Source organism: Arachis stenosperma, chromosome 3 (genome assembly GCF_014773155.1).
Source record: "Arachis stenosperma cultivar V10309 chromosome 3, arast.V10309.gnm1.PFL2, whole genome shotgun sequence".
Classification (NCBI taxonomy): domain Eukaryota; kingdom Viridiplantae; phylum Streptophyta; class Magnoliopsida; order Fabales; family Fabaceae; genus Arachis; species Arachis stenosperma.
The window spans coordinates 88,659,677-88,666,076 of NC_080379.1; the positions used below are offsets into that span (position 1 = coordinate 88,659,677).

Genomic DNA, 6,400 nt, shown 5'->3' on the forward strand with positions numbered 1-6,400 from the left:
AGATTCAAATGGTTATGGATGATTTATGAATAAAACATAAAATAAGGATAGAGATACTTATGTAGTTCATTGGTGAGAATTTCAAGATAAGCGTATGGAGATGCTTTGTCCCTTCCGTCTCTCTGCTTTCCTACTATCTTCATCCAATCCTTCTTAGTCCTTTCCATGGCAAGCTGTATGGGCATCACCATTGTCAATGGCTACAGTCCGTCCTCTCAGTGAAAATGTTCAACGCGCTCTGTCATAGCACGGCTAATCATCTGTCGGTTCTCAATCAGGTTAGAATAGAATCCAGTGATTCTTTTGCGTCTGTCACTAACGCCCAGCCTTCAAGAGTTTGAAGCTCGTCACAGTCATTCAATCCTTGAATCCTACTCAGAATACCACAAACAAGGTTTAGACCTTCCGGATTCTCTTGAATGCCGCCATCAATTCTGGCTTATACCACGAAGATTCTGATTAAGGGATCCAAGAGATATCCACTCAATCTAAGGTAGAACGGAGGTGGTTGTCAGGCACACGTTCATAGGTGAGAATGATGATGAGTGTCACGGATCATCACATTCATCAAGTTGAGGAACAAGTGATATCTTAGAACAAGAATAGGCTGAATTGAATAGAAGAACAATAGTAATTGCATTAATACTCGAGGTACAGCAGAGCTCCACACCTTAATCTATGGTGTGTAGAAACTCCACCGTTGAAAATACATAAGAACAAGGTCTAGGCATGGCCGAATGGCCAGCCTCCCATGATCTAAGAACTAGACGTCCAAAGATGATCCTAAGATCTAAAGTGATCAAAAGATGATAAATACAATAGTGAAAGGTCCTATTTGTAGATACTAGTAGCTTAGGGTTTACAAAGAAGAGTAAATGACATAAAAATCCACTTCCGGGCCCACTTGGTGTGTGCTTGGGCTGAGCATTGAAGCTTTCATGTGTAGAGACTTTTTTTGGAGTTAAACGCCAGCTTTTGTGCCAGTTTGGGCGTTTAACTCCCATTCTTGTGCCAGTTCCGGCGCTTTACGCCAGAATTCTTGAGATGACTTGGAACACCTATTTGGGCCATCAAATCTCGGACAAAGTATGAACTATTATACATTGCTGGAAAGCCCAGGACGTCTACTTTCCAACGCAATTAAGAGCGCGCCAATTGGGCTTTTGTAGCTCCATAAAATCCACTTCGACTGCAGGGAGGTCAGAATCCAACAGCATCTGCAGTCCTTTTTAGCATCTGAATCAGATTTTTGCTCAGGTCCCTCAATTTCAGACAGAAAATACCTGAAATCATAGAAAAATACACAAACTCTCATAGTAAAGTCCAGAAAAGTGAATTTTAACTAAAATCTAATAAAAATATAATAAAAATTAACTAGAAGATACTAAAATCATACTAAAAACAATGCCAAAAAGCGTATAAATTATCCGCTCATCACAACACCAAACTTAAATTGTTGCTTGTCCCCAAGCAACTGAAAATCAAATAAGATAAAAAGAAGAGAATATGCAATGAATTCCAAAAACATCTATGAAGATCGTTATTAATTAGATGAGCGGGGATTTTAGCTTTTTGCCTCTGAACAGTTTTGGCATCTCACTATATCCTTTGAAATTCAGAATGATTGGCTTCTATAGGAACTCAGAATCTAGATAGTGTTATTGATTCTCCTAGTTAAGTATGATGATTCTTGAACACAGCTACTTTATGAGTCTTGGCCGTGGCCCAAAGCACTCTGTCTTCCAGTATTACCACCGGATACATACATGCCACAAACACATAACTGGGTGAACCTTTTCAGATTGTGACTCAGCTTTGCTTGAGTCCCCAATTAGAGGTGTCCAGGGTTCTTAAGCACACTCTTTTTACCTTGGATCACGACTTTAATTTTTATTTTTTTTCTTTTTCCTTTTTTTTCATTTTTCTTTTTTTTTTGTATTCACTGCTTTTTCTTGCTTCAAGAATCATTTTTATGATTTTTCAGATCCTCAGTAACATGTCTCCTTTTTCATCATTCTTTCAAGAGCCAACATTCATGAACAACAAATTCAAAAGACATATGTACTGTTCAAGCATACATTCAGAAGTCAAAGTATTGCCACCACATCAAAATAATTAATCTGTTATAAAATTATTTAAAATTCATACAATTCTTCTCTTTTTCAATTAATAACATTTTTCATTCAAGAAAGGTGATGGATTCATAAGACATTCATAACTTTAAGGCATAGACACTAAGATACTAATGATCATAAGACACAAACATAGATAAACATAAGCATAAAAATTCGAAAAACAGGAAAATAAAGAACAAGGAGATTAAAGAATGGGTCCACCATAGTGATGGCGGCTTGTTATTCCTCTTGAAGATCTTATGGAGCGCTTGAGCTCCTCAATGTCTCTTCCTTGCCTTTGTTGCTCCTCTCTTATGATTCTTTGATCTTCTCTAATTTCATGGAGGAGAATGGAATGTTCTTGGTGCTCCACCCTTAGTTGTCCCATGTTAGAACTCAATTCTCCTAAGGAGGTGTTGATTTGCTCCCAATAGTTTTGTGGAGGAAAGTGCATCCCTTGAGGCATCTCAGGGATTTCATGATGAGTGGGATCTCTTGTTTGCTCCATCCTTTTCTTAGTGATGGGCTTGTCCTCATCAATGAGGATGCCTTCCTCCATGTTAACTCCAACTGAATAACAGAGGTGACAAATGAGATGAAGGAAGGCTAACCTTGCCAAGGTAGAGGACTTGTTCGCCACCTTATAAAGTTCTTGGGATATAACCTCATGAAATTCTACTTCCTCTCCAATCATGATGCTATGAATCATGATAGCCCGGTCTATAGTAACTTCAGACCAGTTGCTAGTGGGAATGATTGAGTGTTGGATAAACTCCAACCATCCCCTAGCCATGGGCTTGAGGTCATGCCTTCTCAGTTGAACCGGCTTCCCTCTTGAATCTCTCATCCATTGAGCTCCCTCTTCACAAATGTCTATGAGGACTTGGTCTGACCTTTGATCAAAGTTGACCCTTCTAGTGTAAGGGTGTTCATCTCCTTGCATCATGGGCAAGTTGAATGCCAACCTTACATTTTCCGAACTAAAATCTAAGCATTTTCCCCGAACCATTGTAGGCCAATTCTTTGGGTCCGGGTTCACACTTTGATCATGGTTCTTGGTGATCCATGCATTGGCATAGAACTCTTGAACCATTAAGATTCCGACTTATTGAATGGGGTTGGTAAGAACTTCCCAACCTCTTCTTTGAATCTCGTGTCGGATCTCCGGATATTCTCTCTTTTTGAGTTTGAAAGGGACATCGGGGATCACCTTCTTCATGGCCACAACTTCATAGAATTGGTCTTGATCCACCCTTGAGATGAATCTCTCCATTTCCCATGACTCGGAGGTGGAAGCTTTTGCCTTCCCTTTCCTCTTTCTAGAGGTTTCTCCGGCCTTAGGTGCCATAAATAGTTATGGAAAAACAAAAAGCAATGCTTTTACCATACCAAACATAGAAGGTTTGCTCATCCTCGAGCAAAAGAAGAAAGAAGAGAGTAGAAGAAGAAGAAATAGAGGAGATGGAGGTGGCTTTATTTTTCGGCCAAGGGGGAGAAGTAGTGTGTAGGTTGTGTGAAAATAAAGGAGTGAAGATGGGTTTATATAGGGGTGGAGAGGGGGGTAGGATTCGGTCATGTATGGGTGGGTTTGGGAGGAAAAGTGGTTTGAATTTGAATGGTAAGGTAGATTGGGTTTTATGAAGGATGGATGTGAGTGGTGAAGAGAATGGTAGGATTTGATAGGTGAGTGGTTTTTGGGGAAGAGGTGTTGAGGTGATTGGTGAAATGGTGAAGAAGAGAGAGAGAGTGGTGGGGTAGGTGGGGATCCTGTGGGGTCCACAGATCCTGAGGTGTCAAGGATAATTCATCCCTACACCAAGTGACGAGCAAAAATGCTCCTTCTGCCAATCTTAGTGTTAAACGCCGGGCTAGTGCCCATTTCTGGCGTTTAACGCCAGCTTGGTGCCCATTCCTGGCATTAAACGCCAGTCTAATGCCCCTTTCTGCCGTTAAACGCCCAGAATGGTGCCAGACTGGGCGTTAAACGCCCATTTGCTGCCCTTACTGGCGTTTAATCGCCAGCAAGTTTTTCCTCCAGGGTGTGCTGTTTTTCTTTCTGTTTTTCATTCTATTTTTGCTTTTTCAATTGATTTTGTGACTTCACATGATCATCAACCTACAGAAAACATAAAATAACAAAGGGAAATAGATAAATATAACATTGGGTTTCCTCCCAACAAGCGCTTCTTTAATGTCAGTAGCTTGACAGTGGGCTCTCATTGAGCCTCACAGATACTTAGAGCAATGTTGGATCCTCCCAACACCAAACTTAGGGTTTGAATGTGGGGATTCAACACCAAACTTAGAAGTTGGTTATGGCCTCCCAACACCAAACTTAGAGTTTGACTGTGGGGGCTCTGTTTGACTCTGTTTTGAGAGAAGCTCTTCATGCTTCCTCTTCATGGTAACAGAGGGATATCCTTGAGCCTTAAACATAAAGGATTCTTCATTCACTTGAATGATCAATTCTCCTCTGTCAACATCAATCACAGCTTTTGCGGTGGCTAGGAAGGGTCTGCCAAGGATGATGGATTCATCTATGCACTTCCCAGACTCTAGGACTATGAAATCAGCAAGGATGTAATGGTCTTCAATCTTTACCAGAACATCCTCTACAAGTCCATAAGCTTGTTTTCTTGAATTGTCTGCCAACTCTAGTGAGATTCTTGCAGCTTATACCTCAAAGATCCCTAGCTTCTCTATTACAGAGAAAGGCATGAGGTTTATGCTTGACCCTAGGTCACACAAAGCCTTCTCAAAGGTCATGGTGCCTATGGTACAAGGTATTGAGAACTTCCCAAGGTCCTGTCTCTTTTGAGGTAATCTCTGCCTAGTCAAGTCATCCAGTTCTTTGGTGAGCAAAGGGGGTTCATCCTCCCAAGTCTCATTACCAAATAACTTGTCATTTAGCTTCATGATTGCTCCAAGGTACTTAGCAACTTGCTCTTCAGTGACATCTTTGTCCTCTTCAGAGGAAGAATACTCATCAGAGCTCATGAATGGCAGAAGTAAAAATAATGGAATCTCTATGGTCTCATTATGAGCCTCAGATTCCCATGGTTCCTCATTAGGGAACTCATTGGAGGCCAGTGGACGTCCATTGAGGTCTTCCTCTGTGGCGATCACTGCCTCTTCCTCCTCTCCAAGTTCGGTCTTGTGGGTCATGTTAATGGCCTTGCACTCTCCTTTTGGATTCTCTTCTGTATTGCTTGGAAGAGTACTAGGAGGGAGTTCAGTAATTTTCTTGCTCAGCTGTCCCACTTGTGCCTCCAAATTCCTAATAGAGGACCTTGTTTCAGTCATGAAACTTTGAGTGGTTTTGATTAGATCAGAGACTATGGTTGCTAAGTCAGAGTGGCTCTGCCTAGAATTCTCTGTCTGTTGCTGAGAAGATGATGGAAAAGGCTTGCCATTGCTAAACCTGTTTTTTCCACCATTATTGTTGTTGAAACCTTGTTGAGGGCTCTGTTGATCCTTCCATGAGAGATTTGGATGATTTCTCCATGAAGGAATATAGGTGTTTCCATAGGGTTCTCCCATGTAATTCACCTCTTCCATTGAAGGGTTCTCAGGATCATAAGCTTCTTCTTTAGATGAAGCGTCCTTAGTACTACCTGGTGCAGCTTGCATTCCAGACAGACTTTGAGAAATCATATTGACTTACTGAGTCAATATTTTGTTCTGAGCCAGAATGACATTCAGAGTATCAATCTCAAGAACTCCTTTCTTATGATTCGTCCCATTGTTCACAGGATTCCTTTCAGAAGTGTACATGAATTGGTTATTTGCAACCATTTCAATGAGTTCTTGAGCTTCTGCAGGCATCTTCTTCAGATGAAGAGATCCTCCAGCAGAGCTATCTAACGACATCTTGGACAGTTCAGACAGACCATCATAGAAGATACCTATGACGTTCCATTCAGAAAGCATGTCAGAGGGACACTTTCTGATCAATTGTTTGTATCTTTCCCAAGCTTCATAGAGGGATTCACCTTCCTTCTGTCTGAAGGTTTAGACTTCCACTCTAAGCTTACTCAATTTTTGAGGTGGAAAGAACTTTGCCAAGAAGGCATTGACTAGCTTTTCCCAAGAGTTCATGCTTTCTTTAGGTTGTGAGTCCAACCATATCCTAGCTCTATCTCTTACAACAAAAGGGAATAGCATAAGTCTGTAGACCTCAGGGTCAACCCCATTGGTCTTGACAGTGTCACAGATTTGCAAGAATTCAGCTAAAAACTGATGAGGATCTTCCAATGGAAGTCCATGGAACTTGCAATTCTGTTGCA

General features: G+C 41.1%; 1 non-coding gene across 1 annotated transcript; it reads left to right on the forward strand.

The window, feature by feature from the left end:
- The first annotated feature begins 6,038 nt into the window (after positions 1-6,038).
- LOC130971032 (small nucleolar RNA R71) lies at positions 6,039-6,146 on the forward strand. The gene has a single exon (XR_009082270.1). It is a non-coding gene; the product is annotated as a small nucleolar RNA R71 (small nucleolar RNA).
- The last annotated feature ends 254 nt before the right edge of the window (positions 6,147-6,400 follow it).